This window comes from Miscanthus floridulus, chromosome 10, assembly GCF_019320115.1.
Source record: "Miscanthus floridulus cultivar M001 chromosome 10, ASM1932011v1, whole genome shotgun sequence".
In the NCBI taxonomy this organism is placed as follows: Eukaryota; Viridiplantae; Streptophyta; class Magnoliopsida; order Poales; family Poaceae; genus Miscanthus; species Miscanthus floridulus.
The window spans coordinates 21,878,598-21,901,719 of NC_089589.1; positions in this window are offsets into that span (position 1 = coordinate 21,878,598).

Sequence of the window (23,122 nt, forward strand, 5' to 3'; positions counted from 1 at the left end):
ATAGTATGAGATGCATATTTGCCCCTACCAACCATGTAAGATTCAGATCAAAGTATCACTAATTTGGAAAGATGCTTACCTGCACTGATACTTGTGAAAGAACCTCGCGTCGATGATTGGGGGATTTATAGTGAGACTGAAGACTCTGAGACATCTCTAGGAGTATATCCAAAAGTCTTAAACTGGCTCTCTAAATCATCATTTGGTTTTTAACGAATACAAAATATTCTTCATATCTTTCCTACATCTAACAACTATTACTGAGGCACGTGAATAGCTGTTTTCCAAACACTCCTATCTATGCAATGGTTGTGTGTTATTCATAAATATATTAAATTTTATAAGAATACATCATGTTTCAATGACAATCTAATTTACTTAAATGTATAGGCAACCATGGCATGGTATGTAGTGCATGTTGGTCACATGCCTAAGATTTATCGAACCTGGGAAGATTGCTATGCACAAGTCAATCGCTACCCTAGTAATTTGCATAAAAATACAACACAGAAGCTGAAGCTTTGAGGGCCTACTATAGTCAACCGGCCAACCTTGCAAACCATGGGCAACCGGCCTACTATGGTCCAATGAATGCAAACCATGGTCATCCACTGGCACTAGAGATCGAAGAGAAGCCACCCGCCTGAGATATGAAGATTAGGAGAATTGCTCCTTGGTCTTGGAAAGATGTCATGCTTTTATTTATAGCTATGGTCATCGCTTTTCTTATTTGGATGTTGATGTAGACTTAGTTTCATAGAACAGTAGGTGGACTTTGTTGTATGTGGTCAATCAAACAATGAATTTGTTCGAGGTGAACATATGCTATTATTTGACTTTGTTGTATGTGGACTTATTATTAGACTTTGCATTAAACATATTATATTTATATATATGAACATATGCTATTAGTAGTTGTCCGCGGCCAAAACTAACCACGATCGTGTCACAGCCAAGACTCATCGTCGCCTATTACCCCATCGCCGAAGAATAGATCGGCAACAAGAAGCGACTAATATCGCTGGGACAGGAGAGCCGCATGATCCGACAAACGGTGACGGTGTCAATCAGGTCAGTGAGAATGAGCAGCCATGGACCACGTCCGGCCTACTCGATCTGGGTCAAAATGACCAAGATGGCCAGGTAACTTTGGTATCATGTGACTATGTAGCCACACACGCTAATCAATTAAGAGGGTCATAGCTTACTTGGTGTCTCTAGCAGGAGCCTCCGCCGGCCGAGGAGCCAGAGGGTTCAGGTAGAAGGAAGGCCAGATCCAAGCGAGGCGTGTCAAAGATTCCTGTTGGTAGGAATGCACACTGGTACATTACTGAGTTCGATGAATTCAGGGATCCACTCTCACTGCCTATAGCTTTGACCAAATACAAGACTATCCTCGGGTTACTTGTTAGGGACTTCATCCCGATTAGGTATAGGAAGTGGATTGGGAAAGATGATGACCCGTGGAGGGTTCCCGAAAGTGAGAAGGATTACATATGGGATGTCAAGATCCTAGAGTATTTCACTTTCCCAACCGAGTATGACAGGGAGTTAGTCAAGAAAAAAACAAAAGAAATCATGGGGACATGCTTCAAGAATTTCAAGGGGACATTATACAAGAATTTTGTCCTCCAAAATAAAGAACTAGATTTCGATGGTGGACAGTTTAGCAAGCAGAAGGACTTATGGCAGGATTTCAAGGAATACAGGTTATCCGAGGAGTACTTAGCACTGAGCAGGAAGAATAAGGAGAACTCATAGAAAGTGACGAATCCTCATCATCTCGGCTCTCATGGCTACGCCAAAAATATGCTAGAATTTAAAGTAGAACTTCAAAAGATGGATCGCCTTGCTGAGGAAGGCGTTTAGGTTGAGACCATCGATTGGGAGGCCATATCGGTATTATACTGTATGGGGAGGAATGTACGGCATGCCGAGGATGGGAGCTTTTGCTCCACAAATCAACCCATGAGCGAACTCATCTAGAGGATCTCCCAGGTAACTGAGGAGGTGAGGTAAGGGACTCGCACTTCTAATAGGGAGAAAGACGTGCTCACCCAAGCACTCAAAACCAAAGAGCACCTTGGTCACACTAGAGGAACCGGTGTTGTTCCTTGGAAACTAGCATTCCCCCAAGAATCTAACACTTATCGGAGCCGCTCGAGGGGTAGAGCGGAACATGAGGCAGAGTATTTGAGGCGACTAAAAGAGATGGAAGACAGAATGGATGCACGGATTGAGGCGACTGTTGAAGCGCGAGTCGAGCAAATTTTGCTGTTCAAGGGGTCAGGAGTACCACAAAACCCTACTCCTACTTCCTTTAGCCCATAGTTTAGGGGTCGCAGCAGCTGCGGATCGACCCCGCTCGACGAAGAAGAGGTGAATTTGCCTCATCCGGTGGATGGCATCACTGAACCCGTCAATGTCAAGTTGTACATCTGTTAGGAATGGACAAAGGACAAGGTGGCGCTCGGCCAGGCCTGGCCTGCAGGAGATGGGATAATTAATGGCCGCCCAATTCCACAGGGGTACGCTCATGTCACCATTGATAGAATACTTGATAAGAAGTATAACAAGATACCAATTGAGTACCCCGTAGTTGAAGATAGGCTAAAACTTGGTCAAAACAAGGGCTCTCAAGTGGCCTGGTGCAAGCGCTTCATTAAGATTGACCACCAATTGTCCTCTGATGATGAGGACGACTGCGGGTTTTCGCCCACCCGCGATGATCACTCACCATCTCCCAACAGAGATCACTCCTCTCCTCATCCGGAGCCATCACCCCCGAGAAGACAGAGGTATCCTTCTATTCCTCCTCGTCCGACTCCATCTTCATCAGCCCCGAAAAAAGAGACTCCTCCTCCTCCTCCTCCATCTTCATCAGCGCCGGGAAAACAGAATTCTTGTTGTCATCCTCCTCCTCCTCCTCCACCTCAGCCCAAAACAAGATCAAGGACATCCTCGCAATCGCAGAAAAGGTCCTTGGATTCGGTCGCTAATGCTCCCAAAGTGGACCAACAGAAAAGAAAAAGGCCATTCAGTGGCAGCGTTACCACCTTGATGAAAGAAAAAAATTACAGCACACATCTCGAAGGAAGATTGTGTTAGTTTATTCAATCTCTGTGCCTCACTGCCTTTGTTTTTGTTGAAGTCCAAATTCGAAAGGCAAACACAGAATAAATACGCTACAACAAGAGACGAAGAAATACACAATAAAGATTTAAGGAACATACAGAAGTACGTCGAAGACAACCCAGGATTAACCATGGAAGAGGCCGTGAACATCTATTATGATGTACAAGGGATGGGAACACCGGCAATGAAGTATGAAAGGGGCAATCTTTTGGTTCCCGATCATGAGTATAAAAATCTGACAACATATATGCGCCAGTTACACGAATATTACATGGCTCAAGCAACAAAGACAGACGACTTTGGTTTTGAGGTTATTATCCGTTCGCCACATGTTTTCCATTATCCTGAAGAAGAGAAGTTCAATGTCGAGTGAGAGTGCTTGTTCCAGCTATACCAGAAATGCTCTCTCAATGTTCAAATGTTGACGCTGTGGACTATGTAAGTACCCTAAATGCACGATATTACAATTAACTACTCTCTCGAGACACAAATTGTTAAGTTTTGAGCACTTCCCACGATTTTATGTAGGTGTATAGCAAAATTTTGCATTCTAAAAAGCAAATGGGATTACATAGGCTTCTTGGACCCCTTGCGAGTCAATGAGAGGACATATCTAGGCCTCCATGGATGTGACGTGGAAGACCTGAAATAGAGATTGATTGCTATTTTCGACGAATTCACGATGAAGAAGAAAACCCACATACTTCTAGCCTACAACTGCGAGTATGTGTTCTCGGCTTTTAATTTTATGTTCTTTTTTTGTTAAGATTATTCGATAATTAGGATTCTGAGATTGCAGCAACCATTTCGTCTTCATTTGTGTCAATCGTGCCAAAAATCTGATCGAGGTGAGGGACTCGAAGAAAAAACCATTTCATCATCTGGATGCATTGGTGGCAGTGTTGAATTAGTAAGCGATCCTAATAACATATTATTTTCTAATCACACATACCGCTTTCTAATGTTTTTCCCTTTAATGTTCCTCAGTGTCCGAAGAAGACATATCGGTGGGACACAGGTCTCATTCAAGATTATCAAAATGGAGGGAAAGTACCTATCACAGCCGACGGGAAACAATGAATGCTAGTTTTATGTAATGAGGGCAATGCTTTGCTACATCGGCGGGAAATCAGAAGAAGCCGATAAGTTGGTGTGTATAATCCCCATTTCATTTATGTCTGTTAATAATTCAACAAAATGATTTACTGTTCCTCTTTGGATATCATCTTTTTTGAACAACATCGCAAGAAATATAACCACCAAAGGCGGTTAGACATGGAGATCGTCGCACTGCAATCGGAGCTCGCAAAATTCATCTTCGCCGAGGTATTGGAAAAAGATGGAGTATTTTCCATTGCACAATTTGTGAAGTACAAGGACCAGTATGGCCCAGAGCAGCTCGCCAGATTATTGTAAGAAGTCCGAGAAGCATTGCACAATCTGTGAAGTCCGAGAACATTTCTTTTTTATTTTGAGGGATCGAGATCTGGATAAGAACATTAAATGTAACTGTAACATTTGTGATGTTTAATATTGATGGACCAGTCGTCTATGTAGCGTATATAAAGCGAAACCCGAGTCCATAAAAAAATATAAATTAAAATCAATTATAAAACAATAAAATGCGAATGGGCCATCACTGCCGGTTAGCAACGAACCGGCAGTGTTGTCGTAACCATCACTGCTGGTTATCAACAAATCGACAGTGTTGTCTTGCTCAACACTGCCGGCTTGAGCCATGAACCGACAGTGTTGGCTCACTACTGGAAACCGACGATTTGCCGAGTGTCGGAGGCTTTGCCGAGTGTATTTTATCGGGCACTCGGCAAAGACCGTGTTTGCCGAGTGCCAGAAAAATACACTCTGCAAACAAAAACACACGGCAAAATATGTCTTTGCCGAGTGCTATTTTTTGGCACACGGCAAAATACATCTTTGCCGAGTGTTTTTTTCTGGCACTCGGCAAAGAGGCTTTTTGCCGTGTGCATTTTTTTTGCCCTCGGCAAATCAGTTTTTCGAAGCAATTTTTGAGGCCCTAAATGAATTCAAATGAAAAACTTTTCAACTACAAAGTTGTATAACTTCTCAAGATCTACAAAGTTTATTTTGGTTATTTCTTCATTTGACAAAGCGATAATAACGTTGTTCATAAAATCTACATCTCTCATATTAGTTTCATGAAAGTAGAAGACAGATATATAAGATTTGTGAACAATATAACTACCACTATGTCGGATGAACAAATAACCAAAATAAACTTTGTAGATCTTGATAAGTTATGAAATTTTGTAGTTGGCAACATTTTGATTTGAAATCATCTTGTCATGCAAAAACGACGTTTGAATTTGAAAATTTTAAAATTTGAATTTTTCAAAAGACCTCGGATGGAAAAACTTCCTAAATGAAAATTGTAGATCTGCAAAAGTTATGAAACTATGTAGTTGACAACTTTTTGATTTGAAATCATCTTATCATGCAAAACTACGTTTGAATCTCTCAAATTTAAAATTCAAAATTTTCAAACGACCTCGGATGGAAAAACTTCCTAAATGAAAATTGTAGATCTCAAAAAGTTATGAAACTTTGTAGTTGACCACTTTTTGATTTGAATTCATTTAGGGCCTCAAACAAGCAATTTACTCTCAGTTTGCCGAGTGCCTTTTTGTCTGGCACTCGGCAAAGCCGTATTTTGCCGAGTGCCTATGTTTTGGCACTCGGCAAAGAGGTATTTTGCCGTGTGCTTTTTTTTGGCCCTCGGCAAATCAGTTTTTCGAAGCAATTTTTGAGGCCCTAAATGAATTCAAATGAAAAACTTTTCAACTACAAAGTTGTATAACTTCTCAAGATCTACAAAGTTTATTTTGGTCATTTCTTCATTTGACAAAGCGATAATAACGTTGTTCATAAAATATACATCTTTCATATCTCTTATATTAGTTTCATGAAAGTAGAAGAGAGATATATATGATTTGTGAACAATGTTACTACCACTATGTCGGATGAACAAATGACCAAAATAAACTTTGTAGATCTTGAGAAGTTATGAAATTTTGTAGTTGGCAACATTTTGATTTGAAATCATTTTGTCATGCAAAAACGACGTTTGAATTTGAAAATTTTAAAATTTGAATTTTTCAAAAGACCTCGGATGGAAAAACTTCCTAAATAAAAACTGTAGATCTCCAAAAGTTATGAAACATTGTAGTTGGCAACTTTTTGATTTGAAAATATCTTGTTATGCAAAACTGTGTTTGAATTTCAAAATTTTAAAATTCAAATTTTATAAATGACCTCGGATGGAAAAACAACCAAAATAAACTCTGTAGATCTCGAAAAGTTATGAAACATTGTAGTTGGCAACTTTTTGATTTGAAAACATCTTGTCATGCAAAATTGCGTTTGAATTTCCAAATTTCAAAATTCAAATTTTGTAAACGACCTCGAATGGAAAAACTTCCTAAACTAAAAGTGTAGATCTCGAAAAGTTATGAAACTTTGTAGTTCACAACTTTTTTATTTGAATTCGTTTAGGGCCTCAAACAAACAATTTACACTCGGTTTAGTATAATATATTGGGAACTAAAACGGAATCCAGACATAAGTGATAGTGTGGTGTAGTGGTAGAGGAGGTTTGTGCGTAGCAGGAGGTCTCGGGTTCGAATCCCGTCGGCCGCGTAGCCGTGAAATTTACGCGAAAAAAGCCAGAGATGGATGGGCGCTGACCGGTGGGGACCTCCATCAATTAAAAAAAATTCCATTTTTTTTGGGTAAAAATTCCCATTTTTTTCGGGTTTTTTTTCAGTTCCAACTTTGCCGAGTGTCCGCCCTTTGCCGAGTGTTCGGCACTCAGCAAAGTCTTTGCCGAGTGCCCGACAAAAAACACTCGGCAAAGACGTCTTTGCCGAGTCAATTTTTGCCGAGTGTGATTCGCCGAGTGTTACACTCGGTGAACAATTCGCCGAGTGTTTTTTGCCTTTTGCCGAGTGTTTGGGACACTCGTCAAACTCAAGGAGTCCGGTAGTGGCTTGCTCAACACTGCCGGCTTGAGCCATGAACCGATAGTGTATGCTTGCTCAACACTGTTGGCTTGAGCCAAGAACCGACACTCTTGAAGCAACCATCACTGTCGGTTGGGACTACAAACCGGCAGTGTTGTTCAACTAGACACTGTCAGATGGAGCCATGAACGGACACTGTTGCTTGTAGATCAGTGTCGATTTTTAAGAACCGACAGTGATGTCAACCCCCCATCACTGCCAGTATGCCACTGTCGGTTCAAAATCCGGCAGTGAAGGGGGTTTTTAAACCGACAGTGATGTCCAGATCTGTGGTAGTGTATATATGGCAAGGAAATTAATAAAGGTGCGGATGGCTTGTTAACCACGGACATTCTGCTCTCCAAGCCCAGCAAGACTAAGCTTGTATGCTGCACCTGCACACGATGATGGTTCTGACTTTTGCTCGCATGCGGGTGATAGATGGCTTGGAAATCTAGACGCAGCAGCAAGGCAGCCCAGCAAGAGATCGAAGCCGCGTGCTAGTGCAGGCACAGGGAGATGACGGGGCGGTTGGCAAATAAAAAGCTATGGATACTGACGATGCTTCAATGACAACACGTAAAAGCGTTCAGGTGAGGGGAGCATGCAGAAGATATAACCGGTGACGGAGAAGAGCAGAGCGGCTCCAGGTGCATTGGTTCATTTAATTTCCACATCCGATGATGATCTAGGCCTCCAGGATCGGCTTCGACGGCGCTCGGCTCGGCGTGCTTGCGGGGCTGTTGTCCTGGCGCCAGACAGGAAGCGGCATGCCAGGGCCTAGGAACACGCTAAGATGAATTCGTGGTCGACGGTGCTGACATTGCCTAGGGCACGAGGATGACACCATTGAGATGCAAAACTAGACGATTAGAGAATGAGCAAGAATCCAACAGTGTGCTCACCTTCGGCTATGGACGACCCATGGTGATGAATTAGCAAACGAAGAAGAAATTAAGTAGCAACATAGGCTTGCGCCGTGGTCAGCCGTCGTCAACACGGCAAGGAAGGGAAAAACATTATTTAATGCTTTAGAATTCCCAAACCAGGGGCTCTCCATACAGTAGTTTTGGTTAGTTTTGGTGTGCTAAGGGGTTGGTACAAATAAGGGGCTCTTGCGTTTGTACCCTTGTTTTGTATCGAAATTGTGATTTTGCCCTTATTTTTTTGACTTTGTGAATTTACCCCTACTGTGCCATTCACGAAGCACCGGTTTGCCCCTGCTCCGTCATCCACCCCTAACGGTGTTAAACTTTGTACAAAAGACATGAATGCTCATGCGATTTTGCCCCTTGTTTTTATGACTAATTGTGATTTTACCCCTGTCCGGCGAATGAAGCGAGGCCGGAGGACGGGCGGGGCAGCACAGCTAGCCGACCGGCCGACCGAGCCCACGGGGCGGTGAGCTCATCGGCGCAGCGCAGCAGAGCCAGGCACAGTAGCCGGTAGGCGGCACCACGGCGTGGGGCGCGTCGGATCAGATCGATCAGCGAGCGCTAGCGTCGCCCAGCAGCCAGCGTTCCAGCAGAGCAGGAGCCTGCACCAGCCGTCCAGCCCACAGCGCGACAGGGCGGGGTGGGCGTGGCGGCGTGGCGACGCGTGACGCGCGGCCCCTGGCTTTTGGCCGGTTCCGGGGCAAGATGGGCAGGCGCGGCCAGGCCGGCCGGCCGGCAGCGCGTCCGTCCGTCCGTCCACCGGTTGTCGTCGTCGTACGCGCCGCGCCGCGCCACACTGCCGCTGCAGAAACTCGCTCGGGGCCCCCCGGCCGCATGTCTCTGTCACTGGCTCGCCGCACGTCGCGGAGCCGGGCGGGCGGGCATGAGTCACGACGGGCACGGGCAGGCGCAGGCCTATGGATGGGTGATTAACGGCGGGGACCTCCTGAACCGCAGCGACGACGTGCTGCTGCCATTGCGATAATAATGCGGCAAGCCTGGGCCAGCCCCGTCGCCATGCGTGCATGGTCCAGGAAGCCTACCTCTCGCGGTCGGTCGATCCGTCACCTCGGAGGAGGCCCCCCCTCTCTCGCTCGCTGTCGCGCGCTCGGGATCTCGCGACGGCGCGCTAGCTGGTCCAGGCCGGGCTTTGTCGTTGCCTGCCGGTGCCGACTGCCGCCGCTGCGCTGCGCTGGTGGCCCGGCCGGCATGTGTAGGTCCGTACGGGGGGAACGCGGCCGGCCGTGGCCCACTCTAGCTCTGTCGTTCTACGTCGCGCCCGGCCGGCGCCTCGGTAGCTACTAGGAGTACTACTACCGGCCGGCGCTACTGTTGTCAAGTGCACCACGTACGTACTGCGAGCTGCTGGCAATGGCGTCCGTGCGTCATACATACCGGTAAGGAATCGATCTGCCTTCAACGGTTCCCCGGCTCTCCGGCCACAGGTACGCGTGCCGTGCCCCAGCTCGGCGGCCCCCCTCGCGCTGCTGCCTGCTTGCTCGCTGCCCGTTGCTGACAGCGTGCTCATGCACGACCTCATCGGCGCCGTACACCAACCCCACAAGTCCTGCTGCCACTGCCCACTGGAGGTAAAAACAGCGTCGCAGTCACTGCGCAGCCACTTGCCATACTACTGACGGCCGGCCCCCCTTTTTGGATTTTCCAACACTGGAATATCTACAGGAAATGAAGATAAGATGAGGGGCAACATGGTCTTTTTGCCTCTGTTTGCAGGGATTTTGATTTTTTTTAATTCATTTATTCCATGTCCATCTAACAGACATCCAAACCAGGGGCAAACGGAGAGTTCGTTTTAAAATAACAGGGGCAAAATCACAAAGTTAAAAAAACAAGGGCAAAATCACAATTGGACTGCTGGACAGGGGCAAGAACACCATTTTTCCTACAAATAAATATAGGGAGGAAAACTCCCCACCTTCACATCAACTAGCAATATGGTACAAATTGATGTTGCACCATCCACCTCCACTAATAGGCCTAAATTATCATTTAAGCCCGTTAGTAAATAAAGGCATGGGCCTTTGAGAGTCGGTGGAAAATTGGGCTCGGATTTTCCAATTTTGAAATTAATTAATATCAAGAAATAAAAATAATTCTAGAAAGTCTAGAATTACCTTTTATATCACGAAAAATGCTCCAAAGCTTAGAAAAATCACTGAAAAAAATCCTGGAGATAAATTGAAAGATGAGGTACTCAGACAAAATATTTGGAGCTCAATAAAAGATTGTTGGGAACTTGGAACATAAAGATTAAGGTCAAGGAGGTAGGAATTAAATTCCAGAAAGAATCTGGAAAATTTCTAGAGATAGATATTCATCTCCTAAACGTATTTTTAAAGAGAATATTTTGCACATATAAACACAAGGTGCAACCGGCACGAATGCAACAAACTTGTTTCTACCTTAAGATAAATTTTAATTTTAATAAAAATTTATTATTTTCACATGTTTTCAGGAGCACAGAAATAAAAAATTATATCATTTTAGCTCTATTTCAAAAGAAGCAAATTTTAGGGTGTTACATGTAGTTAAAAACTTTTTAATTTGAATTCATTTTATCAAGAAAAACTACGTTTGAATTCCTTAAATTTGAAATTTGGATTTCTCAAACGACCACAGATGGAGAAACAACCAAAATGAAAGTTGTAGATCCCAAAAAGTTATACAATTTTGTAGTTGATAACTTTTTGATTTGAAATCATACTGTCAAAGAAAACTATATTTGAATTTCCAAAAAATTGAATTTTGAATTTTTTATAGGACCTCAAATGGACAAACAGCAAAAACAAAAGTTGGAGATATCAAAAAGTTATGAATCTTTATAGATGACAACTTTTTGATTTGAAATCATCTTATCAAGGAAAACTACGTTTCAATTTCTTAAATTTGAAATTCAAATTTTGTAAACGACCTCGGATGAAGAAACTACAAAAATGAAAGTTGTAGATCTCAAAAAGTTATACAACTCTATAGTTGATAACTTTTTCATTTGAATTCGCTTAGGGCCTCAAACAATCAATATAAACTTAGATACAATAATATGTAGGGAACCAAAATCCAATATAGACAAAGTGAGAGTGAGGTACAGTGGTAGAGGAGGGTATGCACGAGGGGGAGCCCGCTTCATGGCCACTTGGGGATCAAACCTGCAACCTCATGCTTCACGTGTTAATTCACTAACCACTCCACCACAAAGACTCATAAAACATATTCATTCTCCTTATATCATCTTTATCCGGTTTTGAAAATAGTATCCGGGACCCTAAACGAATTCATTGAAAAGTTTTCAACTGCAAAGTTGTAGATATTATCGAGGTCTACAACTTTAGTTTTGGTCGTTTCTCCATCAGAGATCGCTTGAAAATTTTGAATTTCTTTCAAATGTAAAAAATTCAAACGTAATTTTCCTTGGATATGTGATTTCAAATGAAAAATTTATCATCCACAAACTTTTATACCTCCATTGAAATCAACAACATTGGTTTGGGTCATTTGTTCATCCGAGGTCATTTGATTTTTTTTTTAATTTTACTATGTAGCTCCTATTTTTAGAGGTGGCTATATATTCAGGTGCCTCTAAAAATACATTTTAGAGGCGTCCGGCAATAGAGACACCTCTAAAAATATGGGCATTTGTAGAGGCACATGAAAATAGCAGCCGCCTCTATAAATGCATTTCTAGAGGAGGCTTGTAACACCCTAAAATTTGTATGGTTTTAAAATAGGAGAAAATAATTTAAATATGCATTTTGTGAGCAGTGAAATTTAGAAACATAATAACTTTGTTAAAATTAAAATCAAATATAGGTCTACATACATGTCTATGCATTCATGCTGCTGCATATTATTTTTGTATTGTGTGGTTTGAAATCAAATTTCAAATTGATTTGAATTTGTATTCAAAATTTGTTTGGAAAATTAGTTTAGAAAATAGAAAAGGATTTTATTCTTACCTTCTAGGATTTTGGCCTGTCGCAGCCAAGCCCGACCTGCCTTCCAGTGTGGCCTCCGCTCTCTCCCACAGTGGCCCAACAGGCGGCCCAGTTCCTTGCCGCGCCGCCCGCGCCCTCCCGCCGTGTCTCGCTGACAACCCGGGCCCACATGTCAGCTGCGTTGTCTTCTTCCTCCGCGCGTGTCTAGCACAGACACTACCATCACTGCCGTGTCTGCCTCCTCTACGCCGCGTCTTGGCGTGAACCGCACACCGAAGCCGCCCCCTTAAATAGCGCCCCAGGAGTGTGCTGCCTCCACCCAACTCTAAAGCCCCAGCGCCGCCCTCGCTCGAGCTGCAGCGAAGCTGTAGCCCTAGCGCCACCGCCGCCGTCGAGTTGAGCAGCCACCACATGTCGTCGGTCCATCCCCGTCCTTGTTTTCGGTCTTGGTGAGTTCGACTTGATCTCCTCTCTCTTCCCGTGCCCTCGTTTTGCTCTGTGATGGTCCGTAGGCCCTAAACCGCAAATGCTGATGAGCTCTTCGTCGCCGTCCATGGAGATCTGCCATGCCCGGTCCTGTTCCAGTTGCCGCTTTCGCTCTCTTCCCCTCCGATCTGATCTGCGCCATCTGATCTTGATCCAACGGTCTAGATCTTAAGATACCCCTTTGAGTGTCGTTTTGCAAAAAGGCCCTTACAATTGCTTTGATCTCAACCCGTCGTCCCTGCATTTATTCTAAAGAGCCCCTGTCTTTTCTTTAAATTGCATCCACAGTCCCTGGCTCGGTTTAAAATCTGATTTTATTTATTTAAATTTGAAAATTAAGTTTCATCTATTTACATAATTGTCACTACCTTCTGTAAGCCATAAAATCTTCGTCTTAACTCTGATTTGATCCGTTCAAGTTGAGTTAGGTTCGTAATTAAGTAATCTACATGTTCATATTACTGTTAAGTATGTTTTCAACTTTTGAAATTTGAGGTTAGATTTAATCTATTATTTTAATAAAGAAAATCTTGTTTAATTCATAACTTCCTTGTTTTAGTTTCGATTTTTATGATCTTCGCATATGTGTGTTCATAGCGAGACATAGATTCGTTTTATAAACTTTTCATCTTGATTTTATGCTTATTGATGTACTGTTCTAATCTATAGCTTTTGTTTGCTATGCATGATTGCTTCTGGATGCTTGTATGTTGCTGTGATTATCTAGTATAGACGGTGAGCAATTCGTGGATGATCAAGAGTACTACTTTGACGAGCAGGATCAGCAGGAGCACTTTGTTCAAGGCAAGTATAGCATGGGATTATCCTTGTTCTCTATCAACTTTAATACATTTAATTCATGTTGGATGTGTCACCATGATAGGGATTCCCTAGAATTGAACTTATACCTTGTCTCCTATATGATATGCATTGGGTAGCATTGCTAGTGCTCAATTAAACCATGATCTTGTAACTTGACTAATGGTTAAAACATGACATTTTAGCAACCTGGAAATAGGGGGTTAGAGTATTTAGCTACTTTCTAAATGCTTCAGATTCCTCTCCCTAAGGACTTATCTATAAGTGATCATCCGGGACTTACAGTACAGCTGTGAGGGCTAAATGGCTCTGGCTTTAGCTCAGTATGAGAAACTTTTCTAACTTGTTAGATGTTACCTTTATTGGCGTAAGAATGGCTTGACGAATCGGGTATAGTGCGGCCTCTGTCCCCTTGAGTATAGGCTGTGCGTCATTGTACCATCGGGAAGGGGGGCTCTACATCTGTTTGCCGAGTGAATCTAATAGCCCTAACTTGTTAGACGAACGTTTGAAAGGCTTCATAGTGACCCCTGCCTGCTCACCTTTAAAGTGTTTGGGGAGTAATTAACCCGGGCATATGGGTATCATGACTCACAGTGAAAGTGTACAACCTCTGCAGAGTGTAAAACTGGTATATCAGCCGTGCTCACGGTCACGAGCGGCCTTGGAACATTTACGGAATAGATGATCACTAAGAATTATCCATTTGTGCTATTCATTACTCATGTTTACATTGATCATGTGTTTTACTTTGGGATTGAAACAACTTGTTGCTACTCTTATGCTAAAATTATGGCAATTAAAAGCTGAATGCTGTTAAACATGTGTCAAGCCTTTTGAGCCTCATGAACCCCATGTTACACTTGTTGGGTACGAGACGTACTTACGCTTGTTTATTTTCATTATTTGGATAAAAATCCCGGATGGGTAATAGATGACTATGGTAATGACGACTTTCCTGAGGATTACTAGACTTGTGGTCAACCAGTTAACATCCTTATGATATGGAGCTTCCGCGAGAGATTTTTTTTATACTTCCGCTATATTTATGTGAAGACTATGTCTTATTATTCGTGATGTAATAAACATTTGTGATGATACTATTTATAATTTGTCGTCTTATGTGTGTGACTGATCTCTGGGAGCACATAAGATTTTGCATCCCATTTTATCTTTAAAATCGGGTGTGACAAGGCTTGGTTCGGACCGATTTATACAGATGGTTGTAGATTGAGCCACCTCTATCTAAAGAAAAAGCTTCCATTGCTTAAAATCATTTCTATAGTATTGAAATAAAAACAATGGATGGATCTTTTCTGTGCAAATTTGTAATGATAACCACGTAACTAGGAGATGTGCGGTAATAGAACACTAACAAGAAAAGTTATATATTCCAATCCATTATTGTCAATGCAACCACCCAGCTCACCGTTCAAATGAAGCTTATTACGTGATTCCATCACAGTCCAACTAAGAGCTTTGGAGAATGTACAACTTATTATGTGATTCCAGAGACATCAACTGACCATGAGTGGGAAAAGGAGGATACTGATCTTGTCCCATATGGTAGCCCGTTTATGGTAGCCTGTTTATCACCAAACCAGCTAGGGATATATAACCGACCATGACTCGGAAGAGGAGGATGCCAACGTGTCAACATTGACATGCTCATGACCAGCCAACGAGATGCTGCACCATTAAGTTTTTGATAAGGTGAAAGTTGCAATAATAAGTATTCCATATGTCTTTAACTCCTCATTTTTTGAGTTTCACATGACACATTTTCAATTCTACGGAACTACATCAAAAATATGATGCTAAATAAGTATCATTATCGTGTAATAATTTTCATAGCACACACCTTGCTATCTGTTTTCATAATTTTGTAATGTAAAATTGTGCAACATAAGATATTTTGACTCAGAACAAGAATATAATTCTTGCGTATAGTTGGTAGATGCAAACGTATATACATAACTATGAATAATATATACATCAGTCCGGCGGTCTTCTCTTATTCTCCATGCTTCTGGAACGAGCTCAATGGAGTTGAGGTACCTAATTGAGTACTAGCTTCATTTTGTGCCAACTGCCACCTATGAGGTATATATTTGCATTTGATAGTGCCAACGAGCGTTCCGTGCAAGATATGGATATATTTGGATAAGTAAAAATAAATAAACACCTGTCAGCAATTAATTTCCATTGAGAATGCTGATACGAACACAACAAAAAGTAGCAGTGGTGTTGCTAGTACCCCATATATGATGTGTTGGCCTCCTAGCTCAAACACTGCCTAACAAGAGCTTGTACCAGAAGAATATAAAGTAGAGGGGAGAAGAGAGATGTACAGGAAGAAACTGCCATTTCGTGTTAGGAATAGGAGGTAAAGGGAAATTGCACATCAGAAAAGTGTTGGATATTAGAAGATCATGATACCAAGCTAGCATCCATGCATCAATCAATCCGACATTGTATGCCGCTGTCGATGCTGAATCCTTGGTAGTTCCACCGACCTCTGACAGCAAAAAACAGCCGTGAAAGCCAGCTTCGTCCCTCTACAGTTCATTGCTTTCTCGTTCGCTCACACCTGTCATTCATATACCTTCATCATGTACTGGCTGCTGCGCTGCTGCTGCTAAGCTCCCTCTCAGTAGCTTGGCAACTGGAATTTCACCTCTGTCGAATGACTGCGTGAGCATGAACAGCCTTGTGCAGTAAAGCGTTGCTAGTATTTGCATATCCAGAACGACCAGTATATTAAATCAATAAAAAAAAACACGAATGCAAATGACCTGATTCTACTCTAGCTATTTAGTTTTGTAGATTTCTGATATGTAAAAAGGTTAAAAATATGTTTGCTTCGTTCTAATCTTTGTTATTCTTCCAATAGTTGTATGTGCATGTTTTGTTGAAATACATTATTATTTCATTTCTATGTGAAAAATTTGGTAGCCAACATTATTAGCTGTATTGTACGAGGCTCTGTATTGAAATTACTAACTAATTGGAGTCTCCACATTGATCGAACATGATAGAAAAAGGATAAACCTTAAAATATCTCAAGAAAATGAAAGGTCTGGGCATCAATTTGGGGGGTGCAACGAACGTTAGCTATGAACATCCTGGACATGAAATCCTAAAATTTAATATCATGAGAAGTACAGGACGTCAGTTCTACCAACGTGAGCTATAAATAGCCTAGTCCTTGAGATTTGTTTTCACTGAGCTTTGATTATTAGACCTACATATAATAATATTCTCGTGTACCCTGGTCTTTTGAGGTTAGCACCTTGGCTCCTCATGGATCTCATCACTTCAAATTGCGTTATATCCATCTTGAGCACTGCAGTGTGGGCTTAAAAGAGCAAGAATTTGGTATCACCGGTGTCACTGGGTTTACTCTTGAAGTCATATGCTATTTTTATTAAGAAAATAGTTTTACAATTTGTAAAGAGGCTGAAACTAATGGACAACACTACTACAGAAAAATTATGCAAGGCGTTTTAAAAATGGCGTCGGAGGCTGGCAGGCATTTGAACCGCCTCGGTCAATGCCTGCGATTAACCAAGGTTGTCAATTTTATTAACCGAGGCGGTCACATTAACCACATCGCAAAATCGATTTACCGAGGCGGACATTTCATTTACGGAGGCAGTAAAAAATGTCCGCCTCGATAAATCGATTTACCGAGGCAGTCAAAAATATCTGCCTCATTAAATCATTTACAGAGGCGATCATTTATAATGCGCCCACCTCCGCAAATTAGGCCCAGCCTGCTAGCCCACACCAGGCCACTACCATCCCCATCATATAAATATGGGACTTAGGGTTTGAGCAACAAAAATCTCAGACTCTCTCTCTCCTCTCGCTACTCTCTCTCTCGTCGCCCTCTCCTACGTGGCGCGGCACCCTCTCCCTCTCTTTGTCACGCGACGGCGGCGCCGCACCTCTCGGTGGATCAAGGGCGGCAGCGGCTCGCGGGGTGTCACAGATCCAGGGCCGGGCGGCGCAAGATCGAGGGTGGGGCAGCGTAGATTGAGGGCGTGGCGGTGCGGATCCGGGGCTGGGCGGCCCACACCCGCGGCGGTGCGCGAGGTCGCCCACACACGCGGCGGATCTACCCGCGGCAGATCCGGTCGTGGCTGCAGCAGATCGAGGCACGGCGGTGAGGGCGGAGGGAGGAGCGGCGGATCGCGCGGGTGGCGGATCGAGCACCCCCCGGCTGCGGTGGTGCGCCGAGTGGGGCCTGCTCTCCCGGCGGCGCGCAGGGGTGGCAGAGCTAGGCCCAGATCCAGGTCCAGTTAGGGCTAGATACGGGCTTTTTCTTGTTTTTTGTTTTTTTATTCGATTTACCGAGGCGGGCATCGAACCGCCTCGGAAAAGATCCCATTTACCATGACCTTTTTTCCGAGGCGGTTGCAATGACCGCCTCGGTTAATCAATTATGCCCGCCTCGGTAGAGTCTCCTGTAGTAGTCCAATGCATTTGTGCCCCTGCTTAAACGATCATTTATTCCGTTGTAGCAATAAGAATGCAGTATAAGGCCTACAATCCTTATTCTTGTTACCATAAAATCAGATGGTACAGTAAGCACATGTGTGTTCCAATTTCACTCTGTGATAAAAAAAAACTATGCAGGAACAATTAGATAGAAACATAAATTCAAAATATAGATTATTTATGAGATCATGAAATCTGAGCGACAACAGAAGCCACTATAATAAGTTAATGTGGTAACTGACAACAAAATACAATTGAAGACACATGGAGGTACCATGCAGACTCGGAAAAGACTATAGACTTCGTTGAAACAATATATAGAGAGTAGTTACATACTATCTATATGCATACTGTGTTAAAAAATTAATAGGGCACAGAAATAAATCTAATTTTTGTTAGCTATAGGTGTTAATCACTACCTTCTAATGCTCATCACTCATTAGATTGTAGCCCACGCTGGAGCATGAGTTGATGGACTAGTATTATACAGTCACATAAAATTGTTGTTCACAAATGAATTAAGTGACTTCTTCCCTTCACTATAGGAAAAACTTCTTTCGTGAATTTTTTTACAGCAGTAGCTTTATGACTTTAGAATTATGTCTCTGTAGCAGGGTATGTACCAACCCTATATATAGGCTACATGAGACATCGCCTCAGGTATCTGTAACCACAGTATACGTTGCTAGATCGAGTAGAAGAACCTCTGAACTTTGTACTTGTATGCAATTGCCTACTGGGATTATTGAAGAACAATAGTAGGGCTGCGCCAAAGGGTATTGGATTGACAATTTGTTCCCTGAACTAGACCCGAACATGAATAGCAGGCTCAAGTTGAGACTGCATGAAGGCACTATGATAACCTAAGGTAATACGGCACCCCTTGTGGCGTGCACGCAGTAGCAGTATTAATTGTCTAGTGAAAGGATTGGGTCATTGACAACTATTGAGTGAGGATCATTGGAAAGTAATGTAGAAAAGATATATACTATACTTTTTACCCAAATGTCTCCGGTTACTGTTGGTGTTCAAGCAAGCTATAATAAAAACAGTACTTTTCTGACAAAAATAAAGCAGAAAGGACAATATGGCGCATCTCACATTTCAGTTTTGTTTTCACTGATCCTCCTCATTCTTGTAACGTGCCAAATATGTGTTTTATTTAGGAGTGAGAGCGCGAACCAAGCCGGGGAATGCATTTGGCATCACGCATGTTCAGCTTGTATATATGCTCCTGTGGAATATGGACTTTGGTACTCTAATTTAGGATCATCAACTACCTTCTGCTACTAGACATTATTCACACTGTCACTAGCAATTTTCTTCAGTGCAAACTATGATCGTTTAATATAGACAAGTGAATTATGAACTATTCGCGGATTAAATCAAACATCTAATGCAACACTGGCAGCAACTGAAAACTAATACAAATGAAAATGAATTCTTCCAGTAGTATTGCAGGCATAAGATGGCCACAAATATATATAGTGTTGTTGGTGTTACAAGAAATTAAAAAAAAAAGAAAAATGCCAGCTCACCAGCAGTCAGTAGACTAGAGGAACCAGGACACTATGGAATGATGAGGCTGAAACATGGCTTTACTATTGAATAGGAGGCAAAAAGGAAGTCCCAATTTGATATTCTTGAACTGAAGGAACAAAACATTACAGTAGCACAATCCATTGGTAGGGGTGGCAGCTATAGCCGACTCCATGTACACTTTTCTGGTCATGTTCGAAAATCTTTGCCATAGTTATGTACGCCAAGAAATAACTGTTGAAAGACAACATGGGCCTCCAATGTCTATTCTGGGTGTGATGTTTGATCCAGTTGAGAATCAATATGCATTAATTGATTAACCTGTGTTGTTATTTGACTAAAACCTTAAGATATATAAGTTATAATACTTGGCCCAATTAAAAGGTTTCTATTATTGTCATAATATTTTAGGCCGAGTAAGCGATTCCATGAGGCAGTACCAAGGTAATCAACTCCAGCCTCCGATTCAATATAGAAACCGGTGACTAGAGATGAAGATACCATTGCGAGAAGTAGCTGCATATATAGCCATCCAGTATCATACCAACGGATATAAGTCAGTAAAACCTATTCTGGTGGTCGAATTGCCCTAGGCCAACACTATAACCACCAATCCAGACCCATCTCTCATAGCCGACACCTAGATCAGCTAAAGCAGATAGTAGGCACCATAACAATGTAGCATTGCAAGTGTGTTGTCAATGTCTCTTGATTAACGAATAGCTTCGTGTGTTGTTGTTGTTGTCGGCTTTGGGCTCTCTGTGGGTGGCAACACAAATGGTTGCTAGGGATGGGATGCACACAAGCACTCTATCATTAATCCGTGTGTACACTACTGGAAACTCGAATTGCCCCGTGGGTGACGAATTTTTCTGTGCATTTTTTTCGGTACGCACAGAAAAATTACGATTATTCTGTCGGTTCCAAAATATTCCGACAGAAAAATACAAAAATCCACAGAATAATTGTATAATTTTTCTGTACGTAAAAGTACACTAATAGAAAAAATCATCACTCACAGAAAAACGCAAAGAAAAAAATATATGCACGCACAGGAAAAATGTTATTATTATGTCGGTTATTTTAAAACACACAGAAAAAACATACACACACGGAAAAATTCAAACGACCACTAGGATTTGGCGTTCGTGCTCTCCGTCTTGGCGTTCGCGCTTTCCATTTTGGCATTCACTCGTTCTCATGAAAAGAAAATACTTTAATTAATAAAATAAATAAATAAACAAAGAAGTCCTAATCCTAACCTGCCGGCCGCCGCCCCCAAACACCCTCGCACTCACGCACTCGCGGACTCGCCCACTCGACTCCTCACGCACGCACGCATATGTTGCGCCGCCACCGTAGCTACGCACGCGCGCCCGTCCCGTCGCAGCAGCAGCTCCGCACCCATGCCGTCCGCCGCAACCAGGTCGGCAGCCTCTAGATCCGTGCCTCCGTAAGCTCCCCGCCGGCCGCCGTCACCAATTCGGCGTCCTCGCTCTCCCCAGCCCACCGGCAGCCATGCCCCCTCCGCCACCGATTCGGCGCCCTCCCTCTCCTCAGTCCGCCGGCCGCTGGGCGCTGGCCATTGGGTGCCAGCCGCTGGCCGCCGATGCTCTAGGGCGCTTCCCCAGACCCTCCGCTGGCTGTACAGGGTCGCGGGACCTTCCCCTCCACTGCTCGTCTCAGCGCGACAACCCTCCTCTCCCTGTTGGTCTCCCCCGCCCCTGCTATTCCATCCTCCAGATCTGGCCACCAGTGCACTGCACTTAGATCAAGGTACACTTCTCTCTTCACTGATTCTATTTTTTGTATGAGATGCCGGTTTATCTGAGTGTCCACATGTATGAATTTTCAATTGAAGTCTGCTTCCCTCAAGATTTGGTCACCGGTGCTATCTGCTTCAAATCTAAATTGAGTTTTCAGGTTATATGTTTCTCCCCTAAAATGTGTGGATAAGTAAAGCATGTTTTCCTTGTCTATTTAGAGTATCTATGATTCTTATTGATATTTTCATGACATGTACCTGTTCAATACCTATAGGCAGCATATCAGCCATAGTGGCCTCGCTAATAGCATGAAATTTTTTTTACTAGAAATTCTAATCTCATGTCCCTAATGTACTTCAGTAAAGATTTTGGGCTAAGCAAGGACTGAAGGTTCCTATTGGAGGTAGACAATGAAGAGTTGTTGAGTACCTGTGAGACTCAAGGTACACTTCTTTCTTCACTAGTTTTTTTTGTTGTATGATGATGTTGTTATTCTACATTTTATTTGGGTGCCCACTTGTCTGAGTTTGGAATGTCTGTCCTTGCACCAAAAATAATTGAGCTTCCTTTGTTGTGATATCTAATATATTAATATTTGAAATAGAACTAGTTAATATGTCAAACCAAACATGGATGTATAATGGTTGGCAACATGGCAAAGCTCCCTCAAATGAATGGATTGGTGGAACCAATAATTTCTTGAATAGTGCATTTTCAATTCCTAGTGTAGCTGAAAATGATACTATTAAGTGTCCTTGTCCACAATGTCGAAACTACTTTAGGCATATAAGATATACTATAGAGATGCATTTGTGTAGGCATGGTTTTAAGGAAGGCTATGAAACTTGGACTGAGCATGGTGAGGGGTTGATTTCACATGATGGATATGATGGTGTGTGAAATAGAGAGGGCACTGACACTAATACAGAGACGGGCTTTACTCCCGGTGGGGAACCCCCTTTAGTCCCGGTTCCCCACCCGGGAGTAAGCATCCGGGACTAAAGGGGGTCCTTTAGTCCCGGGTCAGGAACCAGGACTAAAGGGGGGACCTTTAGTCCCGGTGGGTAACACCAACCGGGACTAAAGGTCCTCCCAGCTTTAAAAAAAATAATACCTCCCACCGCTGCGTCCCATGAGATTCGAACCCAAGACCTCATGCATTGCCTCGCGCGTAGCTTACCACCCCACCTACACAACACATCTGACAATGGATGGGATGCTTCCCTTTTGAACTAACCCATCGGGGGACCTTTAGTCCCGGTTGGTGGCTCCAACCGGGACTAAAGGGTCCTTTAGTTCGGGTTGGTGTTACCAACCGGGACTAAAGGTTGAGGACTTTTAGTCCCGGTTGGTGGCTCCAACCGGGAGTAAAGGTCCACCTTTAGTCCCGGTTGGTGTCTCCAACCGGGACTAAAGGTCCCCTGCCACTGTGCCGAGCGCAGTAGCCGTTGGGCAGGGACCTTTAGTCCCGGTTGGAGACACCAACCGGGACTAAAGGTCTCTCTAGTCCCGGGCGCAAAAAATGCCGGGACTAGAGCCCATTTTAGCCTCGGATGAAAGGTCTGTTCTCTACTAGTGTGATGAAGTTGATCAGATGGATCAAATGTTGGTTGACCTTGCTGGGCACCATCCACCTATACTGGATGCTGAACCAACAACATATGCCAAAGCTTTCTATAGAATGGTTGCTAGTGCAGATGAGTTGGTGCATGATAGAACCACACACTCATGCTTGTCTGCTGTAGCTCGCTTGTTTGCTGTGAAGTCATGGTACAACATGTCCGTCGCAGAATATGATGATATACTAGGCATAGTACATGAACTCCTTCCTCCTGACTCCAAGTTACCTAATGACTTCTACCAATCTAGGAAATTATTAGAGGGTCACTACAAGAAACTTGTTAATCCGTGACGATTTCTTGCTGACGGATTTACAAACCGTCACTGAC